Source organism: Cryptotermes secundus, unplaced genomic scaffold, assembly GCF_002891405.2.
Source record: "Cryptotermes secundus unplaced genomic scaffold, Csec_1.0 scaffold91, whole genome shotgun sequence".
Lineage (NCBI taxonomy): Eukaryota > Metazoa > Arthropoda > Insecta > Blattodea > Kalotermitidae > Cryptotermes > Cryptotermes secundus.
Window position 1 is genome coordinate 248,468 of NW_019733318.1, and position 22,631 is coordinate 271,098.

The 22,631-nt window shown below is 43.9% G+C and overlaps 1 long non-coding RNA gene across 1 annotated transcript in view; it reads left to right on the forward strand.

Annotated features, from left to right (window-relative positions):
* The window catches only part of LOC111867881, a 189,522-nt gene that overhangs the window by 95,621 nt on the left and 71,270 nt on the right, over positions 1-22,631 (forward strand). The window contains exon 2 of the long non-coding RNA XR_002843414.2: positions 5,227-5,299. This is a non-coding gene — a long non-coding RNA (uncharacterized LOC111867881). The remainder of the gene's footprint in view (positions 1-5,226; positions 5,300-22,631) is intronic.

The following is a 22,631-nucleotide window of genomic DNA, read 5'->3' on the forward strand; positions in this document are numbered from 1 at the left end:
CAAGTAAGTTCACTCCGTCCTGGATCTAGCGAAATTATTGCACACTTGCTCTTACATTTACACAGTTAGCAATCTCACAGCTACTGCCATCGGCAGTATCACAATTGCTTCTCCTGCTTCCACTCCGGCGAATGCTAGACTGCAACTGACTGGTTAGTGCCTCTCAAAGTCAAAGTCAGAGTCAGAGTTACATTGCGACTGATAGTCAGTCAGTCAGTAAGTCTTGGTGTCGATCCCCATTTGGGGCTCATGACCAGATATTGCTGTTTGACAGTTACAGTCTTGTTTTCATAGGGCGCCCTTTCTGACGAGAGGATGGTTCTGTATATTGTATATGCTGGTGGTCCTTGCCAGCGTAGTCTTTTTCGGGTCCGAGTCCCTTGGGATTCGTGACCATATTTTACTGCCTCAGATTTGACACTTCCCTTTCTGTCGCCTCCTACGACTCGCAGGGTAACGGTGCAGGTATTCGACCCCGCCTCCACACGGGTCAAAAGTCAAAGTCGAAGTCACACTGCGACCCACGGACAGTCAGTCTGTCTGTCTTGGTGTCGAGCCCCGGTTAGGGCACATGACCAGATTTTTTTCTTTATATGAAAGTTACTGTCCTGTCCGTTTGGGGCTCCCTCTCTGACGAGAGGTCGGGTCTGTCATTTGTCAGTCATAGTCTGTGTTAGTAAGTCCATTGTCAGTATTTACATATATTTACAAATTTATTCTTAATTCCTATTTCTATATACAATATATAAAAGGCGTCCGTCAATCCAGGCTCAGTACAACAGATTTTGCCCTATTTCTAGTAGTCCACACGGGTCCAGAGTCAGAGTTACATTGCGACTGACGGTCAGTCAGTCAGTAAGTCTTGGTGTCGAGCCCCATTTGGGGCTCATGAGCAGATATTAATTATTACCGTTTGACAGTTACGGTCTTGTTTCTGTGGGGCGCCTTCTCTGACGAGAGGACGGGTCTGTCTTTTGTATATGCTGCTGGCTCTTGCCAGCGCAGTCTTTCTCGAGTCCGAGTCCCTTGGGACTCGCGACCATATTTAAATGTCTCAGAATTGAGACTTGAGAGAGAGAGAGAGAGAGAGAGAGAGAGAGAGGAAGAGGAAGAGAGAGACACACACTTACGGATCATCTTCAGAGGGAACATCAATACTTATTCGGAAACAACCATCACAATAGGTGTTCTGATTGCTAAATTACATACACACATGATGCCTGGAATAACGACACGGGCCCTGACGAATACTCCTGTTATGTAGCTTCCACACTGACAACACAGAAAACAGTTACGTGATAGCTTTCCCTGTTGCGTGACGTCGTGTTTACCGATTGCCTAGCAAACAGTCGCTGCACGGGCTCCCCTGTTGCGCGACGCCGTGTTTACAAAGGCGTTGCTGGGCAACGCTGCATAGCAACCCGCACGCTTCGGATCGGCTCGGCTCGGCTCTTCTCGGCACGGCTCGGCTCGGCACGGACAAACACTGCTTTCCTTACTGTTGCGTAACCTCGTTCCCACTTTTGCGTAGCTTGTTAACCGACCGTTTATGAGGGGTCTGTCTTCGTGGTAACTCGTTCCAACTCCCGTTGCCCAACAAGGGTTAGACATGTCACAATACTTTGGGATTAAGTCTGAATGGGAGCAGAATATTTTACATTCCACTCCATGAAAATGGTTGTCTTCTCGGATGTGATGCCGTGTGTTTTCTTCTTCGTGCATCTGCGTGGTAACATGATGAAGGAGGCAGAAATTTCCTCGAAGCGTCTGCACCATTCAACCATTCCATGAGGAAATAGTGCTCATGTTCACAGACTTCACACAAACACGCGTTATGTTCATATTTTGTGACGTAATATTATAATTAGATTGGTGCTTGTGGGCCGTAATGCTTTGGCCCTGTGACGGAGAAGCGAGGTGGTCCATGTGGAGGTAACGCCCTAGACTGGTATTGGGGAAGCTTTCGGTTTGAATTTCTTCCGTAGTTTTCCTCAGTCTCTGCAGAAAATCGATTACGTCACATCCGCTTTCATCCAAGGTATAAGGTAAGGTAAACTTGTCCCATGCGACGAGCTGATCACCCGCCCAAGGAGTCCTACCAAATTGTAAGATCTAGAAAAACCGAAGTGAACGCAGAAGTTCATGGAGGTCGACCTAGGCCCGCTGGGGCTGTAGTGCCAAGGAAAAGAACTTGTCCCAAAGCTTAATTAATTAAACACTACGCCGATGATGTGAATCTACTGGGTGATAATGTAGATACCATAAAAACACACAAACTTTGATTGATGTAAGTAAAGAGGTTGGTCTAGAAGTAAACACAGAGAAAACTAAGTATATGTTACTGTCTGGTCACCAAAATGCAGGGCAAAATCATGACATAAAGATAGGAAACAGATGTTTCGAAAATGTGGCACAGTTCAGATATTTGGGAACAACGATAACAGATCGAAACCTGGTCCAGGAGGCAATTAAGAGGCGACTGAACTCGGGTAATGCATGCTATTATTTACAGTCCAGAACCTTTTGTCTTCTCGTCTGTTGTCCAAAAACATAAAAATTAGAATATGCAAAATTATAATTTTGCCTGTGGTTCTGTATGGGTGTGAAACTTGGTCTCCGACATTAAGGGAGGAACATAGACTGAGGGTGTTTGAGAACAGGGTGTTGAGGAGAATATTTGGACCGAAGAGAAATGAAGTGACAGGAGGCTGGAGAAAACTGCATAATGAGGAGCTTCATAACTCGTACTCTTCTCCAAGTATAATTAGAATAATCAAGTCCAGGAGGATGAGGTGGGCAGGTCATGTAGCACGAATGGGTGAGAAGAGGAGTGCGTAATGGATATTGTTGGGAAAACCAGAAGGAAAGAGACCACAGGGAGGACCAAAGCGTAGGTGGGTGGACAATATTAGAATGGATCTTAGAGAGATAGAATTGGATGGTATGGATTGGATAGATCTGGCTCAGGATAGGGACCAGTGGAGGGCTCTTGTGAATACGGTCATGAACCTTCGGGTTCCATAAAATGCTGGGAAATTCTTGAATAGCTGCAGAATTAGCGTCTCCTCCAGAAGGGCTCAGCTCCATGTGAACGTAATACGCAATGAAGACTAATCGGGGAGTGGAGGTACAGCTCCGCTGTACTTTGCCTCAGCGTTATATAGAGGTTAGCGTTGAACTTCACCCTCCAGACCTTTACCCCTACTGAAGGAGCCCCAGGTACCCATTGTGTGGGTCCCAGAATCAGTTTGGACGCTGTAGAGAAGAGGAAGATATATGGGGGAGTGGAGGTACAGCTAAATGGAGATGAGTGGTTAGCTTCCCACCCCGAGCCATTATACCCCCCGCTTCCATCTAAATCCCTGAAAACTTTTAATTTTTTCCACCACCTCAGTCTGGGGCCCATATGCTGAGAGTGTTATTAGATAAAGCACAAATTTCTGGAAGTTAACCTTGGTTTTCTAATTATAGTTATAACTTCTTTTGTTTCCTGATGTCTGTTAGGAATGTTGTCTCTGAATGAAACAGAAAAATTCTCGACAGGCGCGAACAAGTTGACGCATTGTTTCGGAATGTTGAACTGCGCAGGCGCATGCTGCTCTTGTTGAGGCCAGGCGATCGCCTTCTGCGGGCACGCATGCGTATGATTGAATACTTCTTTTCTTTTGTTTTCAAGCCGCTTGTTTCTGGCATTGGCGTGATTTCATGTTCCTAGCAAGTTATTTAATGTCAGCCGCTACGTACGCTTTTGAGATGGGCTCAGGGATCACGATACCGATACCAAGTTTCGTAAGGAGTAGTTCAGCAATTCAGATGTTAATAACAGGGGCTTCACAGACAGCATGGAGATCGCATAAGCCTATTTGATTTTTTTTCAAAATAAGGAAAATAGCTTCATGGCATTAGTAATAGCGATATACAGATTTCGGACAAAACAATGGAACACTACAGATACTGTACACATTTCTTTATTAACTTGGTGTTAGGAACACCTTCTGCCTTCAGTACAGCCTCAGTTCTTGGAATGGACTGATACAAGTTTTGAACAGTCTCTAGCGGAATTTTATACCATTCTTCTCGATGAACATCTTCAATTTGCCTTAGATATGTTGGAGGTGGGAATATGTTTCTCAATATAGTCTCCAAATCTGACCATAGCGATACAGTGATATTCAACTCTGGTGATTGTGCTGGCCAGGGAAGATGTTGAAGTTCACCTTCATGCTCTACAAACCATGACTGAACAACTCCAGCCGCGTGAAGGTTATAATGTCTGCATCGTTGTTCGGAAATAAAGTCTGGATCGTGGGATGCACCTGATTACCCAACATTTCGCAGAAGAAATGCTCGACCGCATTGACCCTGATGTGGACTTCTTGAAAAAAAAATTATGTTCACAGACAAGGCAACATTTCATGTCTCGAGTAAAGTTCACAGGCATAATGTGCGCATATGGGGCACTGAAACCCCACATGTTATTAGGGAGCTCATACACGATAGTCCGAAAGTGAACGTGTGGTGTGGTGTAATGCATGACCAGGTTATTGGACCTTCTTTTTTTCTTTCCAAGAGCAGACGATCAACATGAACACGTACCTGGACATGCCGCAACTGTGCGAAGTATCACAAATTGAGCACTTACAGCCACACATGGTTCCGGAACAAGATGGTGCTCCACCTCATTGGGCTTTGCAGGTACGCGCTTTCCTAGACAGGACATTTCAGGAAGATGGATCGACAGAGACGGGCCAATGTCTTGGCCCCCGCGTTCACCAGACACAACACCACTGGATTGTTTCCTGTGGGGCTATACCAAGAGCAGTGTGTTCCGAAGACCAGTTAACGGGCTTGATGACCTGAAGACCCGTATCAGGAATGCGATCTCGGCTACTCCAGCGGACATGCTCTACAGAACATGGCAAGAGCTCGAATATCGTCTGGACGTTCTCCGTGCTACCAAGGGAGCCCACATTGAGGTCTACCGAGGTCAGTAAAAACGTCCAGAGTTTCACTATGATCTGCCGCAAACTGCATGTGACTAGATCAATTTGTTTGCTGGCCAAAATTTTTCAAAAACCCCGAAGGTACTTTGTGAACACACTGTATACTGGTTCGCAGTTCAGTCTAAAATCAGTACGGAGCAGGACTGCTGTAACATACACAGTCACGTGTCTGCTCTACTTCCCTAAGTTTGCTTCAATTCTAACATTTTCATTTCTGTTGCAGGTGGAAGTCATCTCCTTGTCCAGCGGAAGGGACACGTTGTAGCTCCCTGTTGTGCAGTGAAGGCCAACTCCAGGTAATATGTTAACAGAGTATTAACTTTTTGTATTTTAGGGGAAAATGTTGGTTGGAATAGATTTAGTCTTGTGGAAATATTTGTAAGATGTACGAAAGCGGATGTAAGAAGGTTAAACAACTTAAAGGAATTTCTGCGCATGGACTTGGACATTGGCTTGCCGCGCGGGAATGTCCAGTCAGCAGAATGACGTTGAAGGTACCTCGAAATGCTAACTTTGCACAAGTTACACTTGATCAAGATGGGGGGACGTTTGCAGGTAAAAGTGTTAGCCAAATGGTCTAGCACTAGAAAGGGGTGTGTCCCCTCAGGATCCCAGCCAACGAGATCACCCACCTTGGGATAAGACGTCATTGGAGGCGGACTTACACCCCCCGGGAAAGTAATGAGTTAACATGAATAAATGTATATAACACGGAGAGCAAATTATTATGGGGAATAATTCAAACAGTAATTTTGGCCCGTTTGCGGCCGAAGGCCATGTCAGAATGGGCACCGACTAGACACCCGGCAACGCCATCCGTCTGCAGATTCAACCCAAGTAAATGGAACTACTCTTATCGCCATGCTTAATAATTGTAATATTATTAAAGTGTAACTCCTCCAATGGGACTTGAGTTAGGAACGTTACAGCAAGTGTACAGGGCGTAGGAGTGATCCAACCGAGTGATGCAGAGGTAAGAAAGTGTAATGTGTAATCCGACACCAGTCGGCTCTTTCATTGTGATAGTACCAAAATGTATATAACTGTATATTGCTTGTTTATTCTAATATAGGGTAGCATAGGGTGAGAATGTGGGTTTCTGTTGTTGTGATTTCCTCCCTTACCATATTTCGCACCTGCGCCCTCCTGCCAAGCCCGGTGAACAGTGTGCCCCTAGCCAATGAAGCAACGATAGAGGAAGTAATTTAGCGTTTCCTTAGCCCTACCCCTGTGACTGCAGTACAGAAGGTGACAGTGGGGATACCTCCACGCCCCCTTGTCACCACGGTATGACAGGTGGCATAACACTCACTGCCCAGGTATGATTCATCCTGTATATTCACATGAAAGATGTATCCATTCGTTTGAAAAGACAAATCGTTTTAGCTAACTCCCAATAAGAAGAGATAAAGCTGACAGTAGCAACTTGCTGTATCCGATTCTACAAGTTATTTTCTTATGCTTTCTATGCTAACTGTGTGCCACCACTTTCAGCACTAAAGATTTCTCATTTTACTCACACACTGCACTTGTATGTTTACAATTCTTTATTAGAGTCCGTCACAACACAACAATACAATGGTCAAGGCTAAAATTAGCTTGGCTGCATGTTTCGGCTATTAAAGCCGTCATCAGGCAAACACATGATTACCATATTCACACCACTGAACTGCAGTGCTGGTAAAACTGGATACGAGATAATTATATAAATGCTTGGCATAAAATACAGTGAACTATAAACTTATTATAAAAACGAAAGTTATGGCGTAAAACAAGGTTAAAAGCTGTTCATGTGATATTCTATAACATCAAGTCAGTTGTTGCAATTTTGTTACATTCCCGCGGACATAATGATATATTCAGGCTTGTATACATGCAATAAACTGCTTGGAGGCCCGTGGTATGAATGTAATATAGATTTGACATTAATTGCTTAGCAGGTGCCTCATCTTACAATGTAATATAAATACGAAACAGGCCGCAATTTGCCACTAGCACGCCTAAACCAACAGTGAGCCTCCTTGCCGCACTTTGCCGGTGACTCTTCAAGATAAGAATGTAGGTGCCCCATGTAGCAACCATGAAATGAAAACATGTGCTGAGAAGCTAGAAAATGCAGGTTTCAAGATTTCTTTTTTCTTAAAAATGACAACTGCCAGCAGACCCATCTACCGGCAGAATTAATACCGCTTCGAACCAGCGCCTGCGCACAGAGTTACCGTAATCTTAAGCAGCACAATTACGATTTTATTGTAGGCATGTAGAGAGGCAATGAATTTGATATTTCGACCATAAATTGAAACTATTAATAGAGATAACGTTTACACAAATAGATTTTCTGATAGCCCAGAAGCGATGTAGGGATCTGTGCTTATGCGTCATGTATCTAGAGGTCACTGAACCACTCCTGTGAAACTTCACACAAATGCTGGGTTTGGTACGTCACACAAATTACAGAACTTTGTAAAACTATAGTTACAGATGTAGAAAGCGTTTTGTTTTGTGTTGTACCTAATTATCTTATTGTCCATTAGTATAAGTACTGTAACGTGTTGGGCTACTGAGACGCCGTTCGGATTGGTAATTGGGTTTATTATCCACTTAGTTACACACTCTCAGAATTACACTTAAATTACAGCGCTATGGCTGATTTATATATACAGTGGAACCTCGCTTAACTAGCATAATCCATTCTAGAATCTTACTCGTAATGCGAAACACTCGTTAAGCGAAACAATTTTTCCCATATAAATTAATGTAAAATGCGTTCCATGCCGAAAAAAATACTCAAAAAAGTTTATGTATAACGTTTAAATGCTTTTTCTTCGGCCGTTGATGATCCTGGTTTCTTCTTAACGAGGTCGGCGAAAATCACTTTCGCCTTCTCACAAATGATGTTCTCGTTAATAGTGTCGCCTTGCAATTGCTTTTCGTTTATCCATATGAGGAGCAGCCTTTCAACATCGCCGAGAATACGTAACCGTTGCATAGATATTCTTGTCACTCCCTTTGAAGCATCTGTCTCCTTAAGCTTGTCCTTGTTCTTGAGGATAGTGCAAATCGTCGATGTAGACCGACTGAATGTGCGTGCTAGATCAGCCACGCTCACACCTCGTTCTCGCTTCTCAATGATTTTACGTTTCATTTCTACAGTTATTTTTATTCTCTTATGGCTGTCTTTTTACGGCTTTTTCTTCGGGGACATTTTTGCAAGGACTATTAAATTTTGCACACAAACAATCACAAATAATACGTCTGAACACAAGTTTGGAAAAATGTGTAATCACAAGCGACACAAAGACGCTAGCGGAACGAGTGCTAAACACAGACTGATGTAGCAAGCGCACAATCCGGGACTTCCCCCTCGTCACTCGTTATGCGAAACGTCGCTCGTTAAGCGAGTCATCCCTTTAAACTTGTTTTGCTCGTTATGCGAATTACTCCTTATGAGAGGTGCTCGTTAAGCGAGGTTCCACTGTATTTGGAAAATGAGAGAGCCGAAGACAGTGATTGAATAGATGAGTTAGATGAACCGATGGTTGCCTCTAAAGGTGCTTGAGGCATTTATTTGGGATGCCATCAATTCCGCAGGCCTTTCTCAATTTCAAGGAANAAATAATCTCCCTTTGAATCAATACAATACAATCGGTTGAAAAGTTTTCGAAACCAGTCACAGTACTCGTTTTGTAGAATCGCATTACCTGCGTTAGATTCCCTTTGGATGTCCTGGATGGGGTCGTGACGGTCTCCTTTCATCGCCAACTTAACTTCTGGGAACAACCAGAAATCTGATGGAGCCAAATCTGGCAAATGTGACCCCTTTTCTGGCCAAAAAATCGCGCACGATCTTCGATTTGTGGGGTGGACTATTGTCGTGGAGGAGCGACCAAGAACCTTGCTCTCGATGTCCAGGTGGAATTCGAAGAATTCTCGCCCACAAGCGACTGAGGACTCCGAGTTAATAATCAGAATTCACTGTTTGACTTTCTGGCAGAAATTCCTTGTGAATGATTCCTTTGGAATCGAAGAAACCGGTTAGCAGTGTCTTTACTTGACTCTCTTGCATAAGCACTTTCTTTGGTTTAAGCTTCTTTGAGCTCAACTACGCTGCATTCTGCCGCTTTGTGAAAGGCTCATATTGAAAACACCATGTCTCGTCATCAGTGACAATCGATTTTGTAAATTTTGTACCACTTTGGGCCGACCGTAACATGTCTTTGCATTGTTCCTCTCTGGCATGATTTTCATCGCCTGATAGCGCGCGCCGTACAAACCGTGCACAGACCTTCCGTTTGCCCAAATTCTCCGTCAAAATTTGATGCACAGTACTTTTTGTTATTCCCAAAAGCTCCTCGATGAGTCTCGCAGAAACACATCTGTCTGATGCAAGGATTTCGGTCACTATTTTCACATTTTCTTCAGTGCGTCTTGTTCTCGGCTTTGATGCATGTGGGGCGCCTTCAATGTCCCCCCTGCCGTCACGAAATATAGCATACTTTCGAGAAATGTTCGAGCGACTCAAACAATCACTACCGTACACACTTCTCATCATTTCGTACGCTTTTCCAGCTATTTTTGCTTAACTTCGAACACAATTTGATGTTTGCTCTGTTCAACCGCCATTTTCCGACGAGCGTCAGAACAGTACAGTTACATTCAATGTCAGAACACACGATGCAGCGATGCTTGCACTTTGAAATTATAGACAGCCACAGCTGAAACTTCAAGAATCTTAACGCCACAACTCACCAACAGAAGGCATTGCAGGGCTAAATAAAAAAAAAAGAGTCCAAACATCCTGGGCACACCCTGTATACCTCATAATCTACTGTTGCGTGCATACAATAATCCTCTTTGGGTAACAAAGAATTTTGTGTTTCAGACCATTCCACATATTGCACATAATTAAGTTCTCCAATCAAACTTTACATCTTCACAGGTCTTCTACGAACTTCCCGTTGCTGTTACTCAAACACTCTCCAATACTCCCACATACTGCCAAATACAAAATGCACCCTTCAAACTCTCTTTTGTTCTTAAAACCTAATCTAAACTAAGCTTGCAGCCCAATGTCTCGAGACATGAACCCTCACGCAGATCAAGTTACACCAGCGGTTGTTGAAGGATAGGTCCCAGACGAAACACTCCAGGACTCCACTAATTTACGAAAATGGCAGGGGTAGATATAATATTTTTTCTGTGGAAGCAGGTCAACCTCTTGACGTGCTATAAATTTTAGTAGAGGGCATGACCCCAGACATCAGACTCAAAGTTCCTAAAACTAAAAGGGGTTGCGAACCTTTGCAACAGTGCACAAGTAATGTAACAACGTCATATGTCTCGTCAATAGCGATACATTCCTCACTGAGAAGTAATTTTTAAATTGTAACATTAAACCTTCGTGTCAACGCGGTTATCAACTCTTCCATATCTTTCAATTTTCCGTTCAATTTTCCTATTGGTGGTAGGGGAAGCTGGGCTCGCGTCCTTAGGTAACACAATATTCCCATCATTGTTGCGTCACGAATGGTGATGTGACTTATGCGATGACAAAGAGATGCAAGAATTCTATAAAACTCCAAACTCTTGACAAGCGTATCCTGTAGTTCCAGGCGCCACAGTTTTGGGCAGTCCTCTAGAATCCTCGCCAGAATATCTCCGTTTACGTCACTTCTCCTCACTGCCCCTTCACATTCCACAATTTCGAGTGTCTCTATATGGCGATTTGATCTGCGGACTCGTCTAAGAATGGCATCCGTGTCACTTCGGCCCCTCAGGCTCAATCTGCGCAACTGAGGTGACTCCCACAGTAACTTAAGCGCACTGGATTTAGAAATGTCTTTACCGAGTAAGAGTTCCTTCCGAAGGGATGGATGTCTGGCTAGAATGCTCCACTTCTTGCACACAGGGGCCACGCGCTGGCAGAGATCTCTCATACTGAGCCGTGAAAATATCTGAAGCATCAGTTCCGGTGGAAGATCCATGATGTTTATTCTACCAGTACTTGTCTCTCTCGTTTCCGGAACTTGCGTTGTGTCCTTACTTCGAGTAGCTCTCCTTACTTTTGCTTCAGTGCCGGTTGGTTCCCGATTTTCACGCTTGCGTTTCATTTTTGCTTCTGAGCAATTAGTGTTATAAGACTGTGTTAGTGACCAGACACTTAAGCCCGTAGCTACAAATAGTTATAGCGCTTTGGCTAATCTACACACTCGACAAATCATTTGAGAACACTCGGTCTGCTCAGTTGGCAGTCTTCAGTTCTCACTGCCTGGTAACGGCTTCAGTTTCTCCGTATATAACCCCTGAACGGACCACATAGAAAACACCGCTTCTAGCAGCAGTTCTATTGTTGGGGCGAGCTGTTGCGTAACGATTGGCTCCCGCGTTTACAGAGCCGTTACCAGGCAACAGAATGTTTACGCAGTCACGTCAGAGAATATGTATAAAATTTAAGCGAAAGTGACATCCATTGCAATATAAATCCGAGTCTTTCTGCCAACATGCTAAGCTCTGACGTACAAAGAGAAACTATGTTGGGAGCAATGATTTTCCAGCAGTAAACAAAACATGTTTTTGTGGAGATGTGGGAGCGGGTGTGTGGTTTCAGTGACTAACCATGCAGCCCACACACGCGCCAGCGGACCGCATGCGACATGCATGATTATTTCCCGCGCGTCCTTCGCCAATCTTGTTATAATTAGAAATTGCGGCCAATTTCAGTTTTGAGTACTTTACTTCGTATTTTTATTTGAAACTTCTTTTTTTGGGCAGGAGTCAAAAAGGCTGAAGATGGTTTTCTGCCCTCCATTTAGATTACCCAGAGCGATTCATAAATCACAGTGTAATACCAACATTGCAGCCTATTTAACTGTCGAGGTAATGCGCTCAGTATTACTTCGGTGCCTGAACCGATCATCATGAGACTTGGTATGCACATCATGACACCCGAGCCCATCTCCAGGGCTTACGTCATACGTCTCGCCAATCAGTGATACCAACACTGAAACTCAAACCGTCGAGGTAATAAACTCAATATTACTAGAATGCCTGAACCGGTCATCATGAAACTTGGTATGCACATCATGACACCCGAGCCCATCTCCAGGGCTTACGTCATACGTCTTACCAATCAGTGGTACCAACAGTACAGGTCCTCCGAATGTCGAGTGAATGAGCTTAGTATTACGTGAATACCTTAGTCAATCGTAATGAAACTTGGTATGTACCTCATGCCCCTGGAGACCGTCTGCGGGACGTACTTCAGAAGGTCCCCAGTTCAGTGACATCAACACTGCAGCCACTCAAACTATCCAGGTAATAAGCTTAATATTACTTGAATACCTGAACCGATCGTCACGAAACTTGATATGTTCATGATGCCACCGGAGGCAATCCGCAGGGCCTACTTCAGAAATCCGTCACATCGGTGATACCAACATTGAGCCACTCAATCCGTCGATGTGATAAACTGAATATTACTTGAATACTTGAACCGCTCATCGTGGAACTTGGTATGTAGATCTTGTAACCGGAGGCAGTCTGCAGGACGAGCTTCATAGATGCCTCACATCAGTGATACCAACAGTGTAACCACTCAAAGTGTCGAGGTTTTGAGCTTAATATCACCTGATTCCCGAATAGATCGTTATGAATTTTGGTTTGTGCAGCATGCTACCAGATGCCATCCTCAGGGCGTACTTCAGGGGTTTCCTGCTTCAGTGATACCAACACTATAGCCACTCAAACTCTTGAGGCAATAAACTTAATATTACTTGAATACCTGAATCGTTTGTCACGAAATTTGGTATTTACATCTTGCCACCTGAGCCCATCTCCAGGGCGTAATTTGCAGTCTTTCAAATTGTGATGTGTCCCTTTTGGGGCTATGTTTATGCAAGATTCGTAGATACATGTGTTAATTGTGAAGTTTTCGCATGTACTTTCAGCGGATGTTCCGCTGCACTGAATAAACTGTAGAGGCAGCTGATGCTCGAGAGCTGCCCGGTAGCCCTAGACAGATCGTCCCGCCTCACTCTCTCTGCCGTAATTATTTATATCTTTTTTCCACACCTCAGCGTTATGCGCTGTTGCGCGGATAACTGGAGAGACAGCTTAATCATTTCCTTACGCGAAATTAAAGTTTCACAGAACGTACTTGAATCCCATTAGAGGCGCAATTTGTTAAGATTTCATCAGAAAGCTGATGAACGAAACACATATGTCGCGGCAGTATCGCCACACGGGTGTGTCGTGCGCGATTGTCTTAAGCCTTGGGAATGCAGTGGTAACCATATCTACCGTCTGGTTTTTCGCTCAGAAACTTCGTATTTATGCGTTTCGTATGTCACTCATGGACACTGCCGACATCAAGCAAATGTTACCTTATCAACGGCGAGTAAACAGCTGTTGCTAGGCAAACCCTACAACAATACGGGCGGTGACGGGCGCCCCACCAAAACAAGATCGTAACTGTAAAACAGAAATAAATAACTGGTCATGAGCCCCAGATGGGGCTTCATACCAAGACTTACTGACTGACTGACCGACCGTCAGGCGTGATGTGACTTGGACTTGGTGTTGGAAGCAGTAATATTGTTGCTACTATACAATTAGTCTTCAATTCTTCACACCAAGTTCGTCTGTGTATACTGTGCAACTATAATAAATATTATAGAACAGTTCAACAAGTGGTTGTCACTTCATATAACGACTTCCCACAGGCCCTTCTTGAGAAGCCGCCAGTTGTGCAACTACTCAAGAACTTCCCAGCATTTTATGGAACCCGAAGGTTCATTACGTATTCATAAAAGTCCCATACTGGCCCATATCATTAGCCATATCAATCCAATTCATACCATCCCATCGTACCTCTCTAAGACCCACCTTCTCCTAGTTCTTACAAGTGGGCTCTTTCCAATTGCTTTCCCACCAATATCCTATATGCATTCCTCTTCTCACCCATTCGTGTTACGTATCCTGTCCATCTTATCCTCCTTGACTTGATAATTCTACTTATAATTATACTTGGAGAAGAGTAAAAGTTATGAAGCTCCTCATTATGCAGTTTTCTCCACCCTCCTGTCACTTCATCTCTCTTTGGTCCAAATATTTTCCTCAGCACCCTGTTCTCAAACACCCTCAGCCTATGTTCCTCCCTTAATATCAGAGACCAAGTTTCATGCCCATACAGAACCACAGGCAAAATTATGTTTCTGTATTCTAATTTTTAAGTTTTTGGACAGCAGACGAAAAGACAAAGGGTTCTGGACTGAATGGTAGGAGGCATTACCCAAGTTCAGTCTCCTCTTAATTTCCTCCTGAATCAGGTTTTGATTTGTTACAGTTGTTCCCAAATATCTGAACTGTGCCACATTTTCAAAACATTTGTTACCTATCTTTATGTCATGATTTTTCCCTGCATTTTCGCGACGAGACAGCAACATATACTTAGTTTTCTATGTGTTTACTTCTAACCAACCTCTTCACTTGCGTCAATTAAAGTTTGTGTGTTTTTCTTTATGGTATCTATATTATCGCCCAGTAGATTCACATCATCGGCATAGACCAACAGCTGATGTGACCCATTTAATTTCAGTCCTACCTGGTTTTCCTGGACCTTCCTATTGGCATACTCTAAAGCAAAGTTGAAAAGGAGTGGTTATAAAACATCGCCTTGTTTTAGACCATTCTAGATAGGAAATTTATTTATATATACGGACTTCACTATACGTTTCGTTTAAACACATTTTAATCAACCTAACTAGTTTCATGGATATCCCAAACTCTATCAGAATATTGTACAATACTTCCCTCCTAACTGAATCGTAGGCTTTCTTGAAGTCTATGAATAGCTGATGTACTCTCATCGTACTCCAATTTTTTCTCCAATATCTGATGAATGCAAAAGATCTGATCTGTAGTTGATCTGTTACGTCAAAACCCACACTGATGATCCCCAATAATTTCATCTATATATGGACTTAACCTTGAGAGAAGAATATTGGATAAAATTTTTTATGAAGTTGGTAGCAGTGATACCCCCCGAAAATTTCTACAGTCAGTTTTATCATCCTTCCGGGAACTGGTAAAATAATAGACTCCTTCCCCTGCTCAGGCAATTTTTCCTTATGCCAAATAGAAGTAATTAGATTGTGGATCTTAGAACGTAATATTTCGCCTCCTGCTTGAATAAGTTCTGCCGGAATTTGATCACTACCTAGCGATTTATACCATTTCAATTTTGCAATAGCACTTTCGACCTCAAAAGGACTAAGGTCAGGCATTAACGACTCAGCTGTATGGATTTCTTTCTGCCTAACAGCACTGACCCTATGTACATTCAATAACTGAGAGAAGTAGTTCCTCCACCTATTCAAAATATTGTGGGAATCTGCAAGCAGATCACCATTCTCATCCTTCACTAAGTTACTGCTAGGTTGGTAAGCCCTTTTAAATTAATTTATTCCTCTGTACAGGTCTCTAATGTTCTTATTCTTACAGTTCATTCGACGCTCATCAATTTTATCTTTCTGATATTCCCTCTTTTTATTCCTGAACTGCCTGCTGGTTTCACGTCTTATATTGTTCAGATTATCCAAATGTATTTCGTTTTGATCCTGTAACTACTGCAGATTGGCCTGCTTTCTTTGGTCTAGTAATTATGAGCATCCTTCACTGAACCATGCCTTATGCTTCTTCGGTTCATAATAACCTAGACTCTCTTTGGCAGACATTTTTATATTCTCTCTAATAGTTTCCCAAGCTTTATTGACATCCATCTCAGTTTCCAAGTTTTCCAAAGCCGCAAACCTATGGTTTTTCTTTGCTCTTTACCCTCTACACCATTGAATTTCTTGAGATTGAACCTCTCCATTTGAACCCTGTGCGTTGTTTTTTGCTCACTGCCAGTCCTTCCCTAATCTTTGCCACCACCAGGTAGTGGTCAGTATCACAATCTGCTGCCCTGAATGAACAGACATCAAGTGTACTTGAGTGCCGTCTCCTGTCTATCAAAATATGGTCTATTTGTGTATCTTCCCATCATGAGATGTCCAAGTAAATTTATGGAGGTTGCGAAGTGGGAACATTGTACTTTTGAGGGTAAGATTTTTTGATGTGGCAAAGTTTACTACTCTAACTCCGTTATTATTACTAATTTCATGCGAACTTTCATTTCCAATTGTTGGTTTGAAAATGTCTTCCTTCCCTACTTTGGCATTGAAATCTCCTAACAAAATTTTCATAGGGTACTTCGGGAATTTATCAAATACGTGTTCTAGTTCTTCATAGAACCTGTCCTTTGTGTCATCAATTTTATCCTTTCTTGGGGCATGAAGATTCATAACAATGATATCACACCAGCAACATATTAATATTATGTATGACATCCTATCACTAACGAACTCTACCCTCTTAACTGCTGATATGGTTCTCTTATGTACGAAAAAACCTGTGCCTAATTCATGATTTTCATTTCCCTTTCCATAGAAAAATGTATAGTCCCCTGCTGGTGCGATAACACCTCCACCCCATCTGACCTCCTGTACTCCCCCTAAATCTAACTTATATTTTAAGGTTTCTTCTGCCACTGCCATGAGCGAATCTGCCCTATACAAACTTCGTACATTCCAAGTGCCAAATCTCATGTCCATTTTCCGTGTTCCATACGGTTCTCACAATAAGGGGCAGCAACTTCCCTAAACAGCATTAACATGTTAGTGTAAGTGAGACGCCTTGTGTTTTCTGTAAGATGTTCTTAATGTTACTTAAATGATGTACCTGGCCTCTATTCCCGCATTAAATTATGGCCCTACCATAGCTTAGGCGGTTAGGTGCTGGCTTCTCACTGCGGCGGCCCGGGTTCAAGCCCACGTGATGTCATGTGGGAAATGAGGTGGAGGAAGTGGCACTAAAGCATGTTTTCGCCGAAACTTCGGTTTCCCCTGCCAATTCTCATTCTGCCCACTGTTCCACACTTATCATCTGTCATCCGGTGCTGATACAATAGGCCAGTTGTTGGTCGACGTACCAACTGGACTTAGTCTCACACCCACATAAATTTTCTGTGATAATATAGTTACGTATATAACCATTGGTTGAGGCACTATGCTGCAAGCCGGAAGGTCGCGGGTTCGATTCCCTATGATGTCATTTAATTTTTCAACTTAATCTAATACTTCCAGCCGCACTATGGCCCTGGGGTGGACTCATACTCTGACAGAAATGAGTACCAGGAACCTTCGTTGTGGTAAAGGGCTGCCGGCCCGTAAGGCTGATAACCTTACCGCCATCTGTGAGTCCCACAACCCTATGAGCCTCCACGGCCCCTTACAGGGATAGCTTTACTTTTTACTTTCTTATAACCATTGGTAAGCTACGAGTTACTGATCACATTCCCGCAGAAGCAAACGCTCAGAACTATAGGATGTCTATTGCTAGGCAACGGCGCCTTGAACATGTTTTGTCAACAGTACACATGTTGTGTGAGATTTAAGGTTTTCACGTCGGTGACTATGAAGAATGCCGTCTTTTGGGATGTGGCGCCTTGTAGATCCTGTGTGAGCTGACGTTTCGGAGGATCTCATCGTCTCCATCTTCAAGGTAGAAAAATCCGCGAACGTGGATCCAACTTGAGCAGTTGGCTGTAGACTGAGCGAGTAGTCGAAAAACTCACAGGTATATAAGAACGGGAAGGAAGGGAGAATTGTCTACGTGGGAAATCAATGCAGAAGAAGGCTAAAGGGCTTATGGAGATAGGCCACTAGGTAGGACGCCAGATCTGTCATAGTATCGTTTCGGGGGAAAAGAAGGCAGGGCTGCCGAACGCGCCTTGACCCAATAGCCCCTGGGCTAAGCTGCCGACCATGCATTGACCTGCGTAGCCTTGGCGTCTTCCCCCTCCCCCCCCTACAGAATCCTAATCTGGCTCTGCCTGCTACCTGGGTATGACTAGTGAAGACTGGGAGTCATTGTGCGTGTGCATCAGTGAACTGGGGGCTTCCAATCATGCAGTCAAAAACCCCATCACTGACACACATGACTATTCTTAAATCGACCTTGGCCTTCAGTTTCCACATTGTTACCAAAAAAGGATGATAACGTAAGGGGTTATCGTAGCGATAGCGCTGTAGACAATTGCTTTGTTCGAATCCCTGTTACGGAAATGGCTGTCCTGGCTGAGATTTATCGTGGATTTCCTCAGTCTCTCCAAATGCTTGGTTTTTGTCACGACCGCTTCCTTCGAAATCCTTTCTAATTATCACTGAGAGGCATCGTACCGTTTGGCGGGTAATACCTAGACAGTGACTGCGTTGCGAAAATGCCCACAATAGAACAGCAACGCAATTGTTACTCAATAGCTTATGCTGCTTGTAAGACTCAACAAGAGAAGCGAGGCGTTTGAGGCAGAAAGAACCAACGGAGCTCCGTGACTCGACGAATATATTCAGTTCAAGACTGAACAGATCTGACGAAGCTGAGAGTAGTAATTATCACTCCTCAGCAGTGTCCATTCTGACGTGAAATGTTCGTCCAGTGACCATATCGAGTTAAAACGCGCGCCTAATGGCGCTTAATTTGCCATCTCCGAATTTAACGACGGACAGAGATGACAATGTGTGTGAGACGGAAGTGGGACATGGTTCTCCGGAGTATCGCTCCGCGGCGCTGCTAACAGCGAACAGCCACTGCCCGTCTCTCACGACTTTTGTTTCCCAACAATTGTCTTTAAGACGGAAGTAATTTTAAATCTGTTAAACGTTTTAGAACAGAGTCCATTGATTTCTGACGGGGGTATACATTGCAGTTTCTTGTCCAGGACTCCAGGAATAACTCCACTTTTCTGCAAATGAAATGTGTATGTTACCAGTCTCCATGGAAACCAGATGACATTACTACAGTAAACACTCCCTAATGCTGATTATTTTGGAAGACGGTGAAGCAAAAGTAGCCCTAAGCACGAAAACAAAGTTAGAATGCAAATAAATGGGAAATTGAATGATATAAGCAGTGCTGATAGAAATAAATAACAAAATATCACTATAGAGACTTTATTTAAAATCTATAAAAAGACGCCACATTTAATCGTCAATAGAAGACTCAGAAGTTGTACTTGTTTTGAACGTAATGATACAGGTTTGAAGAAACTGTCAAGTTTTGTCTGAACCGACAAGTGACTCATCTGCTTTCCTAAATGCCATGTGTCTTATAAAGTTATGTACTCAGTGTGAACAGCCTTTTCCATATTTAGACCCGCATTAATTATAACCGGGCTAATTAGTGTTTACTGGAGTGGTGTATAGTGCTTTAGAATTGTGGACAACGATTTTCGTGGTTTTCCTCAGTCCACCTATCACGACAGACCATTTATTTACGTCACTACGATTTATTTCAAAATAATTCCGACTTCCCGGACACAGTTTTCGTTAGATGTGTAATAATTGGGACCGTGGGTTCGAATTCCACACGAGGCATGGATATCTGTATGCCTTTATTCTGGTTTGTGTTGTTCTGTTTGTAGGTAGCGGCCTTGCGACGGGCTGATCCCCTGTCCAAGGAATCCTACCGTGTGTGTAAAAAAGATTAGGAAAGTGTAGAAGAGGCCAGCGCAAAACAAATGGATGTGGAGTCATAGATAGAGGGACATGCATTAACACGGATAAATTCAGCAGGTCAGGTCGTGTGGGATTTGTGGTGAACATGCTGGCACAATGCTAGGTTTTTTTTCCTTTTGTATTTCAGTTTCCCCCACAAACGGCTCCATGTTCAAAAGTCGACCTGTAAATGGAGATGTGTGTGTGTGTGTGTATATATATTCTTCAATACTGACATCATCGTTACATAACCAACTTCGTGTAAAGCTGTCCCTGCAATAGGCCGTGGAAGCCCATAGGGTTGTGAGACGTCGAGGCTCCCACATCTTCTGGACAATCGGCTAACAGATGGCGGTTAGGTCATCCTTACTTGCCGGCCGCCCTTTACCCCCAGGAAGATTCCTGATATTCATTTCTGTTAGAGGCTGAGTCGGCCCCACGACCATAGTGTGCGGCTGGAAGGATTAGGTAAATTGAACAATGCAGTGACCTCATATGGACTCGAACTGTGACCTTCCTGCTTGTAGCATGGTGCCACAACAAACTGCGCTACACTTACATATTTCCTGTAAGAAAGGTAAAGTTGTCCCTGTGCTTAATTAGTTCAGCACTATGCCATGAAGACATATGGAGGAGTGGAGGTATATCCCCACCATTCTTTCCCTTGGCACTGGGTGGAGATGAGTGCTCTGCTTTACTCCCGAGGGTGGAAGGTGGACCGGACGCTATGGAGCAGAGGAACTGCAACCTCGGGCGCGCAACCCATGGTCTGTCGGTGAGATATCCCTAGTCCATATATAGACAATGCTATTTAGAATAATACCAGACTTCAGAGTTCTTTTCCTGGCGTTTTTGTGTACATTTAGGTGGACATAGCTCACCGAAACGTCGACGTGTGGGTTGGAAAGCGTGGAATGTGTGTAAGATGTACTGTCTTGTCTTTTGGAGCGCGTCATGTGAAATTAGAATGCACCGTGTGACTACGGACTGTGACTGTGTGTATGGGGTGCGTATTCATTGGCGTGTATCGATAAAACAAAAAATACACGTCATAATGAGCAGTCGGCAACCCCAGGCACGCGTGTCATCTCATGTTGCCTTTGTGTTCGCTATAGTCGGCTATTCTCACACGAGCCCATGGAATGTATTCTTCGCTGAGTCGGAGTCTGAGTCTGAGTCTTACGTTACGACCGACGGTCAGTCGGCCAGTCTGTCTTGGAATGAAGCACCCATCCGGGACTTAAGACCAGGTCTTTATTAATGTATGACAGCTGCGGGCCTGTTGATGTGGGGCGCTCTCTCTGACTTGAGAACAGGTCTGTCGTTTACAATTGCTGCTGGCCCTCACCAGCGCAGTTATTCTCGGGTCCGAGTCCCGTGGAACTCATGACCATGTTCTTTTTTTTTTTACTGCTAGTTGGGGTGGGACTAAGTCCCTTGTACTGCGGCCACTTCTGGCCTATTGTACCAGCCCCAGGTGATAGTTGAGGGTGATTGTGGAGCAATTGGTGGAATGAAGATTGGCAAGGGAAACCGAAGTACTCGGAGAAAACCTGCCCCAGCGGCACTTTGTCCACCACAAATCCCACTTGACCAGACCCGGGATCGAACCCGGGCCGCTGCGATGGGAACCCAGCGACTAACCGCTTGAGCTATGGTGCGGCCTCTGACCATGTTTTACCGTCTCAAATTCGAGACTCCTCCAGCCTGGAGGAAGGTCCCTGTATTTATATCACCAGGAACAGGGTGGCCCAGTTATACCCCAGGCACCGGGTTCCCTTTTCGTCGCCTCCTACGACTCCCAGGACTACGGTGGAGGTATTCACCCGCCTCCACACGGGATATTTTTCTCTATTGAGATAGTGATATGATATTGTCGCGTGTTGCCAATGTGACGCAACAAATAAATTCACGCGGGCCTCGGATTTGACGAATGTTATTGGCCAATCTCCTCTACACTTGCCAGTGCAGTTATCATCCACAGTTTCACTTTCACACTTACTGCTTCTGCTATAGTCGAAGCCAAACTGAAGATTGACTGCTCTTCCAAGGTCAAACATAAACTTCATCTGCTGTGGTCAACTCGACTCTGCCTGGTCCAAGTCCAAGTCACATTGCGACTGACGGTCCGTCAGTCTGTCTGTCTTGGTGTCGAGCCCCGGCTGGGGCTCATGACCAGATTTTTTTTCCTTTTTTCTTATATGAAAGTTACTCTCCTGTCCATTTGGGGCGCCTTCTCTGACGAGAGGTCGGGTCTGTCATTTGTCAATCGTATTCCGTGTTATTAAGTCCATTGCCAGTATTTACATATATTTACAATTTAATCTTAATTCCTATTTCTATGTGCAATATATACAAGGCCTCTGTCAATCCAGGCTCAGTACAGCAGATTATGCCCTATTTCTAGTAGTAATCGCTACAAAGGCAGTCTAGTCACTTGAACGGCCGTATGCCTGACCGCCGCCAAGTTTAAGCCTCTTATACTTTCTGTGTCGGGCTTCGCCTTGTCCGATGTTGCAAACATTCTCATTCTCATGATTTTGTGTGACTTTTGCTTGTTGCCTGCATAATTTTGTTATAGTCATATACGTACGGGATTTTAAATGCCATGTGCAAATCGCGGACCGGTGAGCGCCTTGGAAAATTGCCAATGGTGCGGAGAACCTTGTTTTGCAGGCGCTGCAATTTTTTGAGTGAACCTTCGTAGCTGGACTATTATAACCTGGTCTCGGACGGAATATAGCGTACCCTAGCCATAGCCTTTGGTCTCGTCCGCTGTCATGCAACGAACCCTCTGTTGTCCTTTCATCTCCGGGGAAACGCGTTTGTTGCTTAAGGCATTCCTAGGCAACGGCCTACTGTTATTGCGTTTCCATGGAAGCATCCCTTCCGAATTCCTGGCAAGCCACAATATATAGAAACATTAGTACATTTGGCGTTGAAACTTCCATGGAATTTATTGTTTTTTGCGGTTTTCCGGGTAAGAACTGTTTAATTATGACAATTAAATTGTAAAAGTAAAGCAAAATACGATACG